Source organism: Camelus ferus, chromosome 29 (assembly GCF_009834535.1).
Source record: "Camelus ferus isolate YT-003-E chromosome 29, BCGSAC_Cfer_1.0, whole genome shotgun sequence".
Lineage (NCBI taxonomy): Eukaryota > Metazoa > Chordata > Mammalia > Artiodactyla > Camelidae > Camelus > Camelus ferus.
The window spans coordinates 12414399-12432023 of NC_045724.1; the positions used below are offsets into that span (position 1 = coordinate 12414399).

The 17625-nt window shown below is 37.5% G+C and overlaps 1 long non-coding RNA gene across 1 annotated transcript in view; it reads right to left on the bottom strand.

Annotated features, from left to right (window-relative positions):
• The window catches only part of LOC116660483, a 118406-nt gene that overhangs the window by 4483 nt on the left and 96298 nt on the right, over positions 1-17625 (bottom strand). The window contains exon 2 of the long non-coding RNA XR_004316034.1: positions 2494-2577. This is a non-coding gene — a long non-coding RNA (uncharacterized LOC116660483). The remainder of the gene's footprint in view (positions 1-2493; positions 2578-17625) is intronic.

Sequence of the window (17625 nt, forward strand, 5' to 3'; positions counted from 1 at the left end):
GGTGCCATTATATAGCAAATGTAAGTCACAGGTATGTTTCTGGGGAAGATAAATCCCTCTTTGAACATGTTGAGTTAGAGAGTGTTTTGAGTAAAGAAAACATCAACATTGGACATATGGACCTGGGACGGGCAAGTCATTTGAGTCAGCTATAAAATTGGAAGTCATAAGCGGCAAAGTTATAATTACAGTCACAAGCATGCACAAATTGTCCAGGGAGAATATATAGGGTGAGGAAGGAAGGGGAGAAGTGGGGAAGCAGGAGACAAGAGGGAGCCTTGAAATATTTACACAAAGGATGAGAAGCCTACAAAGGGTACTTCTCAAGTGGCTATCATGGAGATGACCCAGGGAGAGTCTGAATGGAAAGTGAAGGTAGAACCAGATTTGAGTGGGTTCAGAAGTGAATTATTGCTGCATCTTCAAGTTCACCAAGCTCTCCTTCTGAAATGCCTAATTTTCTTTTTACCCCATCCAATGTATTTTCTGAAAAATCTCCTACATTGTATTGCTTCATCCCTAGGAGAAATAAAACCAGGCTGTCTTGTGTAAAAGGCAGAAAAAACTAACCGTTGGGACACTTCTGCTTATTTGTATTCCTCTCTTATTTTTTACAGTTTATAAAACTCAAGAATACTAATTGAAGTTACTGTACACTTGGGGAACTAAAAAGAGAGAGAGAGATCCTTCAGTGTAAATATTTGATCTAAAAGAATGGGAACAAGCTAGCTAGAAGATTATAGCACATGGTTTGGCTAAGTTTTAGATAATGAAGAAAAGAAACTGAACTAGTGAGCCATAATTTAGACTAGTTGTGACATTTTAAAATGCACAAAATATGAATAATGAGCAGAGAATCATGAAAAATCTGAATGTTTTAAAAATAATTTAGTGATAGCCGTATGATTTACATGTTCTTTATTATGCAGACACAGCTACTATTAATGTAGACTGATGTGTTTTTAAAAATCTCATTCTTACTATATAAAGAAATGCTCTAATAAATATAAGACCTTACTTTTTTTTTAAAAAAAGGTGAAGGAACCTTGGTGAAAGGGGAGGAAATGCTGAAGTCGCAGTGTTATGGAGACAAGGACAAACGGAACAGTGAATGGGGAGGATCATACAATAAGTGCCTCTAAGAAGAGGTACTTCACTTGATGAAACTGGGGGAAGAAGAAGAACAGGTATAAATGGGCATCACATACACTCTGTCTCCCCAGTGCTCCCCATTCAGCTGTGCTTACGTACTTTGTGTTGCTACTTGGTGATATAAAATAATCCTCCCAGCAAAATTCATGAACCAAGGTGACTTCATTCCAAAGCACTGACATCATTCCGCCTTAGGTACCAATCACTTAGGAACTAGTTTTTGTTATATTTACAAATTCTAAATTGGAGTATAATGGGTTCTACCTAGGAAAAATCCTGCAAAAGTTGTTTGAGGCCAGTTTTGGAAAAACTATGTAACATTATTTAAATGCATTTTTGAAAGACCTTAATAAATGGTGTGTTAGGTTGTGTTCATGGATATGAAAACTCCAAATCCAAACAGCTCTCCCAAACTGATCAGTGTAATGAACATCCCAATAGGGATTCTTTGAGGAAAATTTCAAGATGATTCTAAAATTTATATGAAAGAACAAAGATTCCAAATAACCAAGACTCCTTAAGTAAAAAATATACGATGGGAAGCCTTGCTTTACCAGTTATCAAGACTTTAATATAAAGTTATAGTAATTAAGAAACTTGTCTAGTATGAGATAGCAAAAGAGTATTTGATCAAAGAACAAAATGAAACAGATTCGAGTATATATTTAAATTTGATTTATAAGAGACACTGTAGATCTGTGAAGAATTAGTGCTTAATCTGATAAGCAATGCTAAGATTCTAGCACATAGGTGAAATTGAATTTCTGCTTCATGCCATACACAAAAATTTCAATCACTGATGGATTAATGTGAAAATGTGAAGCAGAAAAATTTAAACTTCTAGGAGAAAATGAAGGAAAATAGGTCTGACATCAAGTTAGGAAAATGTTTCTTAAGCAAGAGAAATAGGCATAAATAGTGAAGGAAAAGATGGATAAATTGAGTTTCATCAGAATTGATAATTTCTGTTTTTCAAAAGATACCACAGAGAACTGGAAAGGTCAAGTCACAAACTTCAAGAAGATATATGAACCACATATAATTACCTAAGGACTAATATCCAGTAATTCAATAAGTAAAAGGAAACTAACTCAAAAAGAAAATGGGCAAAGACAAAAGTAGGTACATCACAGAAGAGGAAACATAAATGGACCATAAACATATGAAAAGAAGCTTTAATTTTGTTAGTAATTAGAGGAACATACATTAAAATTACAAAGACAAGCTATTTCTGACAATTATAGTCACAAAAATGTCGGTATACCAGATGTTGGTGAATGTATTAGTCTGTTAGGGCTGCCATGACAAGGTACCACAGACTGAGTAGCTTACACAACAGACCTTTATTTTCTCATGGTTCTGGATGCTTGGAAGTCAAGTGAGACCTCTCTTTCTGGCTTGTAGGCTGTTGCCTTGGCCTCTCTTCTGAATGGAGAGAGACAGAAAAAGAGAGACAGAGAGAGAGAGAACGCGTGAGAGTGTGCTCTGGTGTCTCTTCCTCTTCTTTTAAGGACAACAGTCTTAAGGCCCCACCCTTATGACCTAATTTAACCTTAATTGCTTTCTTAAAGGAGCTCTCTCCAAACACAGTTACCCTGGGAGTTAGAGCTTCAACATATAAATTTTGGAGGATATGGTTCATTCCATATAGTGAGGCAATAAATCCATGAGAACTCATAACCTCTTGGTAGTGGTATGTGTGGCAAATTGTTTCAGCTATTTTCGAAAACATTTGACAGCACCTCAAATATTCCCTATGGCCCAGAAATTCCACCCTTAAGTACGAGAAATCCATAGGATTGCTAGATTAAGCAAATAAAAATACAGGGCATTCAGTTATAATTTAATTCCAGAGACATGACAAATAAACCTTAGTATCAGTATGTCCTAATTTTGCATGGGGCTTACTTGTGTTAAAAAAAAACCTTTCATTGTTTCTCTAAAATTCAAATTTAATTGGATGTCCTGTTTTATATTTGGCAACCCTAGAAACTCGTGTGTATATGTACTGGGAAGCCTGTACATGATTGCTTTTAGGAGCATTGTTTGTAATACAAAAAACAAACAAGTGGAAATAACCCACACATTCATAAATAAAGTGTGGGGTATCCAACACTAAACGTGGATGAGCTCCTTTTATACATCTCCTCTTGGATAATATCACAGGCTCAGTTGAGAGGGAAGAAGCAAGTCACAGAAATAATACAGAGAGAGATGCCACGTCTGTAACTTTAAATGATGCTAAAGGACACAACATATTTTTAAAAACTCATATAAATGTGGAAAAACAATGTAGCAAAGAAAGAGAAAGGTAGACACAAAAGTCAGGGTAGAGATTACTTCCAGGGAGAAAGAAGGGAATGAGATGGGGAGGAGCACACAGCTTGCTTCAGTTCAGAGGTGTATCTAATGTATAGTTTCTTAAGCTGATTGCTGGGTCCATGAGCTAATGGTTTGTTAGTGTAATTTTTTAAACATCCATGTGTGCGCACGCATGTGTGAGTTCTTTTGAATGTTTGAAATTGTGTAGTAAGAAATAAAATAGTTCCTGTTTGGTTTTAATAAATGCTTCACCTTATATATATTTTTTTCATTCATTCATTTTTTAACTACTATACTCTGGATCCTATGCCAGGTCTCATTACATTTAATCAAGACTAGAGTCCTCTAATCGGTATTACTATGGTACTATTGTATCTTTACTTTGGGTTCGTTTTATCTTGCTTTGTATTTTTTTTTCTTTTTTTGGTGTAGATCAGTATGATGCCTGCTACAGAGAAAGTGCTTAATGAATGATGACTGGTAGCATTACTATATGTCCTCAAGGAGCAGGTACTGCCTTAGAAGTGATAATTGGTAAATTGTGAATCCAGGGTTGGACTCAGGGCTGATTTCAAAGTCCAGAACTTTTTCCAGCATATTTTCCTGTGTCAAGCCTTGAGTTCAAAGGAAGAAAATGTCCTCAGAGCATTCCTCATTACTTAAGTTAAACTTTTATATTCATGATAGTGAAATGTACTGTGTCGTGAAGAGATAATTAAAATGACAGCAAGACAGAAAATACCAGAGTACATTATATGTAATGAGGCTGATTGCTGTTCTGCGGATTTTTTTTGGTTCCCCTTTTGTGTATGTGTACCTAATGTTGTAAAATACAATTCTTATTGTGAGTTGCGGTTAAAAATTTGAAAGCCTCTGAAATAGAGAAATTGGTTTCTGTTCCTTCTAATTGGACTTTTAACAAGACAAAGAAATGTGAAGCCAACACAAAGAGAATGGATGTCTTTTCAGTTGTTATAACAGTAATTCAAATTTTTTAAAGTCTGAACTGATTCCATGAAAAATTCCACTGTTCCCAGGCTGGTTGACTTGATTCTATTTCTCCCCAATGTCTTGGCCACTACTTTACTTTTGGGATCACAACCATCGTTGACTCTTTTCAAGTAAAGCCTGTCCAAATAGGTCTCTCAGCTTCCTGTTTTGGCTTTTGTTTCCTTAACCATTTAAAACTCCTCCACCTGTTTACAGAAGGGTGAACTTTCTAAAGGACACATTTGATAGTTTTACCCCTCAGCTTTTCTGTTAGTGGCTTTTCTTAGGTTCAAATAGAGTTCAAACTCCTTTGCACAATGCAGAGTTCTACATTTTAAGCCCAGTCTCCAGCCCTGCACTCGTAGCTCCTTCCCTCCCTCCCCGACAAACACAGTGAGCTATCTGCGGTGTCCCTGTCACACCAGACTCACTGCCATCTCCAGTCTCTTCCAGCAAACCGAACCTGGGTTAGGGTACTTGGTACTTCTCTCTTTCATACCACACGAAGGTGCTGAATCACACTCTCCTGTTTCCTCACCCCATCCTTACCGCTGGCTGCAGGCTCCCTGAGGTGGCATAGTCTGGCTCACCATGTCATCCTGACACTTAGCCCAGTACCGGAAATATATTCAATTTTGGAGTTGATTTTTAAAGTTCGCAGGCAAATAAATTCAAAATAAATTATAAAAAATTTTAATTCTGAAAGATTTTAGATTAGGTCTTCTGTAACTAGTCATTCAAAACTAATCTCTGATTAGGCCCCTTCTCTTAATATGTACCCTTCATTGATAACAGCTGTTCTGAGACTGTTCCCAAAGGCATATAAATAAACAATGGATTTACACCATGGTGGCTTGTTTAATCTTTTCCAGAATCATACCAATCTTATTAGTGGATGGAGGACTTTCTCCATGGTAACACTTCTTTGAATGCAAAAAGCTCTGAGGACTCTGAGAGCAAACACTCAGGGATGCTATTCCTGCCAAGCCCAAATCTTGATTAACTAGAACCTTGAACCGAAAAGGGTGCTCATAGAAACAGGTGATACTTCATGTTCTGATTGTTGAAAAGAAGACACAAACCATTCCCTGTGGATCTCTGTATTTTAATTATTGCCATAAAAGACTGGTGCGTGATACCTTCTCTAAGCAAGGAACGAAATATGACAAATATGTCCTTTCTTTTTGTATAATGGAGTAACAGGAGAGCCAGTTGAGTCTGTTGCCCCCTCACCCTGCTCAAGGATACTACACCTCCAAGTTGCAGAAGAGTTTACAATTTATAAAGGTAAATATTGGATAAGTCTCTAACACTCTTTGAAACATTCAGAATTATGAAGACTTGAAAGCACTGATATGAGTACCAATAAACTGAAAGAGACAGAGTGCCCGTAACAAGCTATTGCTACAACTTTAATGCTATAGTGTTAAAATCATGTGATTTGAGACACTGCAGAATCTAAGTAATAAAGCTGATTACAAAGACACTGATACACTTAAATATTTGATTTTAGACATATTCTATTTAGATTCTCTGTTTTGGAGAACCTTGGATGCACACCAGGAGAAAAAATTACTGTGAAATAGTAAACAGCAGGATTATTCTATGTCTAATTTCTCAAATCCATAATCATCTTCTCGAAATGGTTGAAAGGGTTTGTCATTTTGAAGCTTCATGAAACATGCTACTTCTTGAGGAGGCAAGTCATTTTAAGCTTTAATTTTATTTTTGTCAACTTGATAAACTCTGAAAATGAAATAAATTGAAGTAATTCATTCAAATAGTTATTGAGCATCTACTATGTGCCAGGCAATGTTCTAGACTGTACGCAGTCATTGAAACAAAGTTCTCAACCCTTGTGAAGCTTATATTCTGAGGTGGGAGGCAAGATAGGCAATAAACAATCACCATAAGAGATGAGGGTAAATGATACAGAATAAATTAGAAGGCTTTGATAATTGTGGCAAAAAAGGGGAGGAGAATGGAGTAATGGCTGATATTTTGAATATACTGGATGAGTAAGTGCCACAGAAAACAAGAGTTAATCAGAGAATGGTCAGAGATAAAGGAGTCAGCTGTGCAGATGTCTGCGAAAGAGTATTCTGAACAGAGTGATGGCCAATGCATGCTTGTTTTGTTCAGGAAACAGGAAGGAGGCCAGAATGACCAGCATGGTAATTAGTTTATTGGTTAAGCTAATGCAATGAAATTTTAATGGTTTATCAGAATAGAAATTGATCTTGTTCACATAATTTGGCTCCATTCAGAAGCCCAAGGCCGTTGGTGGCTCTGTCATCTTTGATAGGTGACTTTCAAGGTCACCTTGGACATTGGTATCCAGCAGGTGGTAGAAGAGAGTATGAAGAGTTACAAGAGCTTTTTACAGGCCAGGGAAGGGTGACTAACTCTCCCCATTTGCCTGGGAATGACAGGTTTCCCAGGATGTGGGATTTCAGTGTTAAAACTGGCATGGTTGGTAACCATTGGCCAGACTGGAAATGCATCATGGTGGGCCACATGCCATGGCCAGAAGTCAGTTGCACATTATGCAAAGGGCCATCTAGCTGAGTGCTAGAACAGAAGAAATGACATCAGACAAGGAAGGGAGACAGATCACAAAGGACAGACCATTCAAGGGAGTTTTACTCTGAGTGAGATGAGAAGAATTAGAAGGTTTTTAGGAGAGGAGTAAAATTTTACTTCATGTACTTTTTAATTTAACACAGATATATATCATTTTAAAAATTCCAGGCACTCCTGGAAGCATTTACAGATATATAAATCATTTAATCCTCATAGCACCCTCACAAAATAAGCACTCCTACTATTCTCATAAAACAGGAGGAAACTGAGGCACCAAGAGACTTGGTAATTTGCCCAGTGACTTGTCAGCTGTAACTGATGGAGCTGGCATTCGAATCCAATCAGTCTAGCTAGAGCCACCATGCTTCTAACAGCTATAATATTCACCACTGAGATAATTTCCAGGGTTTTGCAGAATCCTCAGGAAAAAAGCAGCTGATGCAGTTTGTTTGTTATCGGCCCTCTCATGTCCGGGGCAGCCTTTCCCCCTCCTGCAGGTAGACGTGTGGTCTTATCGTTCCGCCGCACCAAAACCTGTCCTCCAGAAGAACGATGGACAGAGCAAAAACTACAATGCCTTAAATTTTTTTAAATTGACGTATAATTGACTTACAATATCATATTAGTTTTAGCTATACAACATAGTGATTTGATATTTTTAAACACTAAGAAACGGTCACCATGATAAGTCCAAGTACCATCTGTCACCATGCAAAGTTATTACAACGTTATTGACTACACTCCCCACGCTGCACGTCACACCCTCATGAATTATTCATTGTATATAATGTGTGTCTTCGTGGTGGGTGGAAAAACAGTGATAAAAAAGCAAAGAGGATCCTTTAATAATAAACTCAAACACCTCTGCTCTCTCTAGACTCCCCGATAGCCTCTTCCTTTCCCCTTTTATTTCATGATGTCCAATTATGGAAAATTTGAAAGAATGCTTTAAGTCAGTATAAATGTTGCTTTGTTATCATTGACTAAAGTATAATTTCTTAATGTAAGTTCATGCTTTTGTGAATTTTTTCAATAGTAGGATCTAAATGTGGGAAAATCCTGCCGTCTGCTAACACTGACTACTGGTTTGAAAACAAAGTGAAGTCAGCCCTGTGAATATTTTGAGGCCACATTCCATAACAGAAGCTGGAGTAAATATTAATTATCTCTCATAATCATGAGATGCTGAATATCAAAATGTTACTATCAAGAGATAAGTAAGTACATTGTTCATTTCCTAAATGACCTTTAAAAATGAGATGCTATAGAAAAAAATCATGCTGAGGCCAGTGTGAAATTCCAGTAGACAGAAAAAAAAATTAAAACAAAGGAGAATAGGACTAAGCAGTCAGAAAAACCCAGTATAAGCAATAAAGAAAAAAAAAAAAAAAGGACTATGTAATTTTGAGATTCAGGACAGGGTAGGAACTAGGTGTCCCTAAAAGCTGAATATAAAATGATCAGTGAGAGGTCAAATTATACTTCCCATCAACTCTCCATCAGGTAAGTTTACATTTTAGAGTTGACCTCTACAAAAAAGCTGAATTAGCAATTTTCATCTCTGGATAAAATATGTTTACATAGAAAGAACAATTCATATTCATTATTCACATATTTTTGCTGCATAAAAACATGGGAATTTACCTCTTGAAAGCTCCAATATTAGTGACTACTTCTAGTATGTGTCCAGAATTGCTAAAACTTACTTCTGAGGCCTGAATCAAGTACTTCATTACTTGCATACATTGGCAGCATTGCAAGGATATAATTAGTGTACTGTCATTTCACTCATAAATTAAGAGGAGAACGTCTTTCCAAACCTGATTAGTGGGTTATGGGCTTGGTTTCGGGGTGGACAGCAAATCTAATGAACAGAAAAGTGTACTTCCTTTCCCCAGCATATTATTACTGGGAATAAAGGAATTAGGCTACATTCATGGAGCTGATGACATTAATGAGCTTCATGTAAAATGAAATATTTTGGTGGCCTTTAGTAACCAGATGCAAATTTTAAACAGGAGTTAAACAGAGCAACCTCAGTTTCCTTATTTCAGACTTGGATTATGTAAAAATGAACATCCATAGTGATGGATAGCATTTCACTGGTAAAAACTAAACAAAAGACTTGCATTTCATTTCATTCCAGTTGTCAGCCTGTTACAAGATGCTCACAGCAGTGGACCGCTGACCAGTGGCCTCACTGGCCCTTAGACACTGCGGCATCTTTAGACTCTGCTGGCCATGGGCCTGTGTATCCTCACCCACAGGGGACACAATGTCTGAGGCTTGCGGTCCTATCTGCTCTTGTTTTCCATCTTCCGAGATTATGTTTTAATCTTTCTCATGTCTTTGGCTCTTTGCATTCACACACTGCTGACTGGGAGACAGGACCCTCCATCTATTTTAGAAAAATAAGACCCCTTTTTTTATCTTCAGTAAACTGTGCTTGGGCTGTCTTCGTCAGCTGGGCTGAGATCCCTAGGGCTCCTCTAGCTCCTGAACTGCACTCACTGAGCTTCTGTTTAGTGACTCCCTTTCGGTTTCACAGACGTCTCAGGCCTCCTGATCTTTGGCGGATCTGCCAAGGCCAGCACAGCTGCAGAGCACGGACGTCACTGGCAGCATTTTCACCCTGTCCCCGTCGGCCAGCGGGGCCATCCCTACCACTCTGGTCTCAAAGCTCCTTTCCCATTAGTTTTAAGTGAGGCTCTTAGGCTTTTACGTAGAGTAGAAAATTATAATTTCAGAATATAAATTTATAAGGAATTCTAACAGTTTGGGTTATTAGGTGTAGTCATAAGAGCTAGTATTTATTCTAAACGTGCTATTTACTAAAATCATTAAGTGTGTTGTCTCATTAAAAATCTCACAAGTAATTTCATGAGGTAGACAGGATTATTCTTTGCATTTTACAAATACAGATTTTTAACAGTACTTAAGTTGCATTTATTTGCAATATGGGGGGAGGGGAGATTAAAAGTCTCATTTTTCATGAATCACACAGACCACTACCTCAGTTCTATACTTTGCTATTCTGAGCTATATCTCCACTTCAGAAGGCAAAGTATTCCTAGGGTTAAGCAAATAAGTACAGCCAGATCTCCATATCCGTGTGTTCCACATCCTCACATTCAACCTAAGATTCAACCAATTGTGGATGAAAAGAATTTTTTTTTTAATTTCAGAAAGTTCCAAAAAGCAAAGCTTGAATTTGCCATGCACCAACAACTATTTACATAGCATTTACATTATATTTACAACTATTTACATAACATTTACATTCTGTTAAGTATTATAGGTAATCTAGAGATGATTTAAAGTATATGGAGAATGCATATTGCTTACATGCAAATACTACACCATTTTATGTAAGAGACTAGAGCACCTATGGATTTGGGTATCCATGGGGGTGGAGAGTTTCTGGAGACAGTCCCCTGTAGATACTGAGGGACAACTGTACATGAATTGTACCTCACAGTCCTGGATTAGAATCAAAGATATCAGTAAGATCATATTCATCTTAATATTTGTACAAATGAATTGACAGGGCTTTTAGGCAGCAAACCCCAGCAGCAATGAGTATACCCAGTGCCCAGTTTTGGTTTCTAAATGTTATTCCATAATAAAAGGAACTTAACTTTTTGGAAAAATGACTGATTTCAAGACAGGGACAGGGAAAATACTAGATGATCTTGGAGTGTCTTCCAGTGCCAGAAATGAAGGAAGTGCTCAAAAAACAAGAAGATGGGTCTTGTCAAAGGACATAGGACCCACTGTGAAGAAGACCCAAATGGCCAAAATTGAGATAATTTGGGCAAAAAAAAAAAATTACTATATAATCCAAAATATAAAATAAATATGAGTCCATAATAATTTAAAAATGATTGAATAAATAAATATGTTATAGAGAAGGGGCAAATCTTCCTTAAAAGTGAATTCCAAATATAGATAGATACTCCCTCTTCCTCCAGGACCTGGATCTCAATCCCTCCCCTCCTTGAAGGTGGGCTGGAGTTAGCAACTTGCTTCAAAAGAAGAATGTGGAAAGGGAATTACAGTACTTCCACATTGTAGAGCCTGACAAACACTACCTTAACCAAGTGATTAAGGTTAACATCTCCATGTGATATCATGCTGACATCAAGTACCTCTTCAAACATCTCAGATATCTCCTGACATAATAGGATGAGAAAGGCATCTCACTTCTGTGATACTATTTCTAAAACTGCGTACCCGGGGTTATGCATTTCTCTAATCATGAGGAAATACATCATACAAACGCAAACTGAGAGACATGCTGCAAAATACCTAAGCAGTACTCCTCAAAGCTGTCATGGTCATGAACAACAAGGAGTCTGAGAGACCGTCACAGACCTGGGGAGACTGGGGAGACGCGAGGACTAGACACCACGTGGTGTCCGGATTGGATCCCGGAACAGAAAAAGGACATTAGTGGAAAAGCGAACAAAATCAAAATACAGTTGGGAATTTAGTTAAAAACAGTAGTTTCTCGGCATTAGTTTCTCAGTTCTGACACTCGTACTTGGCGATGTCAAATCTAACAGGGGAAACTGAGTGAGGAGTGTAAGGAAACTGTCCCTATTACCTTTGCAATTTTTTCCATGAAAGTATTCTCAAATAAATTTATTATAAAAAAGCAAAGTGGAGAATTGAGACTTTCTTCTTTGTCCAATACCCACTGCCTTTTGGCAACAGTGATCAGGTCTCCGCTTGCTGACGTCTGAAGGCGCACTGGGCTCCAAGCCAGATACTAAGAGGGAGCCCACTTCAAATCAAGGCTTTTTAGAACCCCTACCGTGTTCAGAAGACACTAGGCTCTTGCCGTCCAGTTTAAAGCATAGTTTGTTTTTGGTTTTTGTTTTTTTCTCTAACAGAGGCTTTCAAGTAGGGGGAGAAAGAGTTGTGGGAAAAGGAACTTCCCCCATGTTTTGCTACTGTGAACTCTCCAAGATGAAACATGCTGGTATTTAGCGGCTGTCAGTGAAGAGAAATCTCTGTAAACTCACCCTTTGCCATGAAGTTCCCAAGGGACGTATTTACAGTTGCAATGGGAACAAGAGGGCACCTGGAGGCCCCTTCCTTTGGAGGGCTCCTGCCCATCACTGCAGTTCAGAGCTCTCTGAGAACCCAGGCAGGGGCAGCGGCTGAGTCTCACAGTCCAGGGAAAGCTTCTCCCCTGGGAGCTCCAAGGCCAAGCTCCCATCCTACCCCAGTTGCTTGAAACTGAAATAACGAGACCACTCATGTGTGTGATAGCTGTGTATTTACATTTGTACCTAAAGCATCCCAAGTTTAACAATGAGTTGAGGTCAAGCAAACATCCCCTCACTTCAGGTGGCAGGTGGGTACCTTGCAGGGTTTGGCAAGAGTTACCCAGCATCTTGCTTGTGCAGAACCTTCTGATTTAAGTCCTTTGGGGAAGGGAAGGCCCTAAGGGTCCTAGGAAAGTCGACTTTCCACCTCAGGGCAAGTTTAAAGAAAGGATGCTGGGACCTGTTCAATATTTTTCCTTTAGCCTATCCCAAATCTAAACACCGTGTTTCTACCTAATTCCTCCACATCAAGGTGTTGGCTCAAATGCTGACATACTGACATTTTCATGCTTTTATTAATTAGCAATTAATGCCAAATGTGAGAAGCGGCATTTGAAAAAAGGCCAATTAAAGACTACATATTGTCAAAATGCCTAAAAGCCAGAAACCCAGCAGGCAGGAGAGTCGTGGCAAGCAGTGCCCCACTGAGTGATTGTTCTTGTTCAAATTCTCCAAGTATGAAAACTTGTCAAGCTGCCTAGAAAATACTTGTTCCTGGGTTGATCTTGGTGGGGTTAATACAATCTTAGTTGGGTCCATGAGGAAAGTTTTTTTTAAGAAGCAAAAGCATTTAACATCTACATCTGTATTCCAGTTTCAAACAATGCTGAGAAAGTTCCTCTCCTATAATTAAAAAATACCTAATTAGACACTTAACACTAATCCAAATAAATTAGATCCTTGTAAATAGAAATATTCTACCATTCTATGATACAGCCTATTTACAAAGAATGCCATGAGTTTGATTGAACATATGGGGGTCAATTAAAGTTACACTCCAATAACTAGTCTGTTATTTAATAGCTGTTAATAGTATTTAATAGCTGGGTAACCACTTTGCATGTCAGTTTTCCTATCTGTAAAATTTGAAGAGTAACACAGGGCTCATTGGATGGTTTTGCCGATTTGATATAAGGATGGATATCTGGAGCTCCTAACTTTTCCTCCTTGTGTGCTTCCTTACTTTCTCTTCCTTACTCTTCTGCCAGTTCTCACAAGTGGCTGGCTCCCCTGACCTCCTCTGGGCTCGTGCTGGGGGAGGATGAAATAGAAGGAGCCTGTAACTCTGTCTGGATTTATTTTTCCCAAAGCATAAGCTCATAGACAGAGTTGCCTCCATTAGAACCAGGAGAAATAGGCACTGCAAAGAAGAAAGTAGTGGTGCTCCCAGAATAAGGAAGAATTCTGGGCAGGCTAAACACTGGTCAGTGACAGGAAACAATGACTGTCTTCAGAATTATCTGCTGTTCTTCTCTTTGGCAGAATTTGCATTGCCAGACCAGATGTCTATGGAAGCTAGATTGTGACAAATCCATGACCTCTGTATGTACAAAAGCGCTTACATTTCTATCTGTAAGGATAGAAGACATGCATCCACTCCATCCAGAGATGATATCAAGTAGTCAAACAGTAAATTAAAAAGAGTGGTGGAAAAAGAACTCTAACAAAATAATAATAATCTAGGGGTGTAAGGAGTAGGTTGAAGCATATAGATGAAATAAGGTAGAAAGTTGATAAGCATTGGATCTGGGTAGTAAGTACATGAGGGGTTATTATACTATCCCATTGTGTTTGCAAATGTTTGAATTTTTCCTTCATAAGAGGTAAAGTTTTTTAAATGGTGGAGATTGGCAGTGAGTGATGGCAGAATGCATCATTTTTAAAATGACAACTGGAAATTATTGTTTTCTGTTTCAAGATGTCATTCTTCTCAAACTCTTGAAATAGCATTGACTATGGGTTTGGTATGGAAATCAGATGGGAATCCGTACTAAATCCATCCATCATACTGCATAATTAACCAATTACCTGAGTCAAAGGCTAAGGTTAGAAAAATGCAAATAATCTTATAATAGTCTCAGCAGATTTCTCTAGAAGAAGATAATATATGTTAGTTACCATAATAGAAATGCCATGCATTAGGCCTGTCTGCTCCTTGGCTAGAATTCTAACCCAAGGATCCCAGGATTGCCATCTACTAAAAAGGAGACACAAATTTCAAATGGAATGCATTGCACTATTGAGTTTAATGTCTTGAGAAAATCAGATATTTCCTTTTAAAAAAATGCGATAGACTGTAAAGTTCCACACATAAGGTTGAAAAGAGTGGGAAAAAACCAGGGACTAGTACCACTAGTCCTTGATAGTTCTGGGGATGAAAGAATCTCCCAAGGCACTTTAGTGTAAGCTTTTTATTCCACGCCAACATACAAGTGAGTAATAGCCAGATCCAGCAAAAAATTCTATCAAGTTCATGGCTCTTGACCTTAGTTTATAAAGTTGGGTAAATGAAATACATTTCTAAGATATGGACCAAGAATAGTCTAAGCTTCTATCTGATCTTACTCACCAAATTTATACCTTATATAGCTACATTTTTTTCTCTCTTTTTAAAAACTATATACAAGGGTCAAACTTGGGTCCTCTGGATGAGTTTATTATTTTTGTTATACTGCAAAGGATTTAGGATTTTAGAGGTTTAACATTATATTTCAGTTTTATTAGGCTTAGAAGTAATTTTAAAAAATGTTTTACTTTGCATGTCATCTCACTAAATTGACTGTGGAATATAAATGTGTGTGTGTGTGTCTGTGTGTGTGTGTAGTGTTTAAAAAGAGAAATACACACACAACCACACAGTGAAATAGGGCTCAGCATGTTATAAACATTTTGCCTCTTTTATTTGAACCATTTTTCCCCTCTATGAATGTTTCTGTGGATCTGTGTGATTTGCCTTCTCTGCCCCACTGCTCATATGAACCCAAGGGAAAAAAGAAAATCAGGAACTGTCCTCTGAGGGCAGAGTCTTGGCCAGATGGCTGGCCTTTATGCGCATCTTCAGCTCTGCCATGCTGATTGGAAGCAGCACCTCAGAGGAAGAGGATCTGGGTCTTTTGTCATTTGCTATCTTGTTTCCTTTGTCCTTTGTGTCTACTCGGTAATTGATATTGTTGGTATACCCTGAGGGACTTTTGAGCTCTGGGCACAGATTTTCACATCCAAAAATAAACAAATAAAGAGGTTCCAGCCAATCCCACTGAGTGGGGATGCTCAGTACAGTCCAGTGGGTTGTAGCCACACAACCAGCATGTGTTAAGTTGATAAATGCGTCCCTGCATTGATGCATTTGCTTCTGTGTTACATTTGGCACCAAATACAAACCCTTTCCCAACTTAGCAATTTCAATTTCTTCCACTAAACTCTCCAAGTTCATCTCTTTTGTTTTTCTGGCCATCTGTGCTTAGAGTCTTCTACTGTAGAATTCATAAATATTTTTGCTAAACTAAAGAAATCAGTTTTTTCATAAATCAAAGAGGAAGAGACCCTTTTCAAGTCCCCCAAATCCGGTAGAAAAAGAGTAGAATGTTTAGCTTTTATTTCCTTTTGGATGTGAGTTAGCAGATGAATTGAGGCCACAGATTTTTGGAATATTTTTGTTTCTTACCAATTTTATAGACATATATTTCCTCCTTGAGGTCTTTAAAACATGTTAAAGAAATTATGGTTCATTTTGTGTTTAAAGGATTTGAGGTTCATAGTTGCATCAACTATCCTGTAGTCTAAGTCTCTAATGAAAAATACTATACATTATAGACATTCAAAAACAATTTGAATGAATTAATAAAAGAACATTGGATATTTCATTGAATTAAAAAAAAAAAAAAAAAAAAAGCCAAACACAGGCCTAGTACATAGTAGGTATCCAGTGAATTCAAGGTAAAATTAACAGGCATTTGTGAATAACTGGATAAAACAGATTTTTAATGGACAAGCAGGAAAGACAGTTGGGAATATGGTATCACTGATGTACTATTCTTGACAAAATGTTTAACCTAAGTCTCATCTCTAGGAAGAAATCAATTTATTCCAGATTGTGTGAAGTTCTCAAAACAAAATGTTGGTGGGGAATGTGTGGGCATCTGATGGCTAAGATAAAATGGAGTTTCATAATATAACCAATTGCTATTATATAGCATAATATAACTATTGCTCTGTAAAAAATTACCCCAAACTTAGCAGCTTAAAACAATAATAAATATTTATTTTCTCATAGAGTTATGAGAGTCAGGAATTCAGAACCAGCCTGGGTGTGTGGTTCTGGCTCCGGTTTCTTCTTCTATGAGTTCATTTGTTTGTTTTTGAAGTGAACTTGACCTACAACCCTATGTTAGTCCCTGTTCCATACTGCCCATGTTTGACATCAGGCTTAGCAATTTGTTTTTGAATATGTCTCCTCAGGCAAAGGAAACAAAAGCAAAAATAAGCAAATGGGACTACATCTAATTAAAAACTTTTTGCACAAGGAAGGAAACTTTCAACAAAACAAAAAGGCTACTTACTGAATTGGAGAAGGTATTTGCAAATGATACACTCAATAAAGGGTTAATATGCAAAATATAAGAGAACTCATACAACTCAATAGCAAAAAACAAAAACAAAATCCCCAAAACCAAAAACCAAAACAACCTGATTAAAAAATGGGCAAAAGATCTGAATAGATGTTTTTCCAAAGAAGATGTATGGATGACCCACAGGCATGTGAAAAGAAGCTCAACCTCACAAATCATGAGAGAAAAGCAAATCAAGACCACAATGAGGTAACACTTCACAGCTGTCAGAGTGGCTAGTATCAAAAATAAAACAAATAACAAAGTGTTGGTGAGGATGTGAAGAAAAGGGTGCACTGTTGGTGGGAATGCAAATTGGTGTAGCCACTAGAGAAAATAGTATGGAGATTCCTCAAAAAATTAAAAATAGAACTATCATACGATCTAGAAATTCCACTCCTGGAATACCTGAAAAAAATGAAAACACTTATTCAAAACAATATATGCACCCTTAAGTTCATTGCAGCATTATTTACAACAACCAAGATATGGAAGCAATGTAAAATGCCCATTGATCGATGAACAGATAAAGAAGATGTGGTATATAGATGGATGGATGGATAGATGGATAGATGGATAGATAGGTAGATAGATACAGATATATGCAATGGAAAATAGGCCATAAAAAATTAAATTTTGCCATTTGTGATAACTTGGATGGTCTTCCTATTTAAAGATTATGGGACTTCAAGGATTCCAGAGCAAGTAAGCCAATACTAACTCCATTAATATGAATTTTTCACATCAGTAATAGAGGGTGAGTTTAAAATAAAGCAGTCAAAATTCAATTACCTTTACAGAACACATACTCATTTTTGTTAGCACTAGACATAAACACAAAATTGTATTTCTTCTAC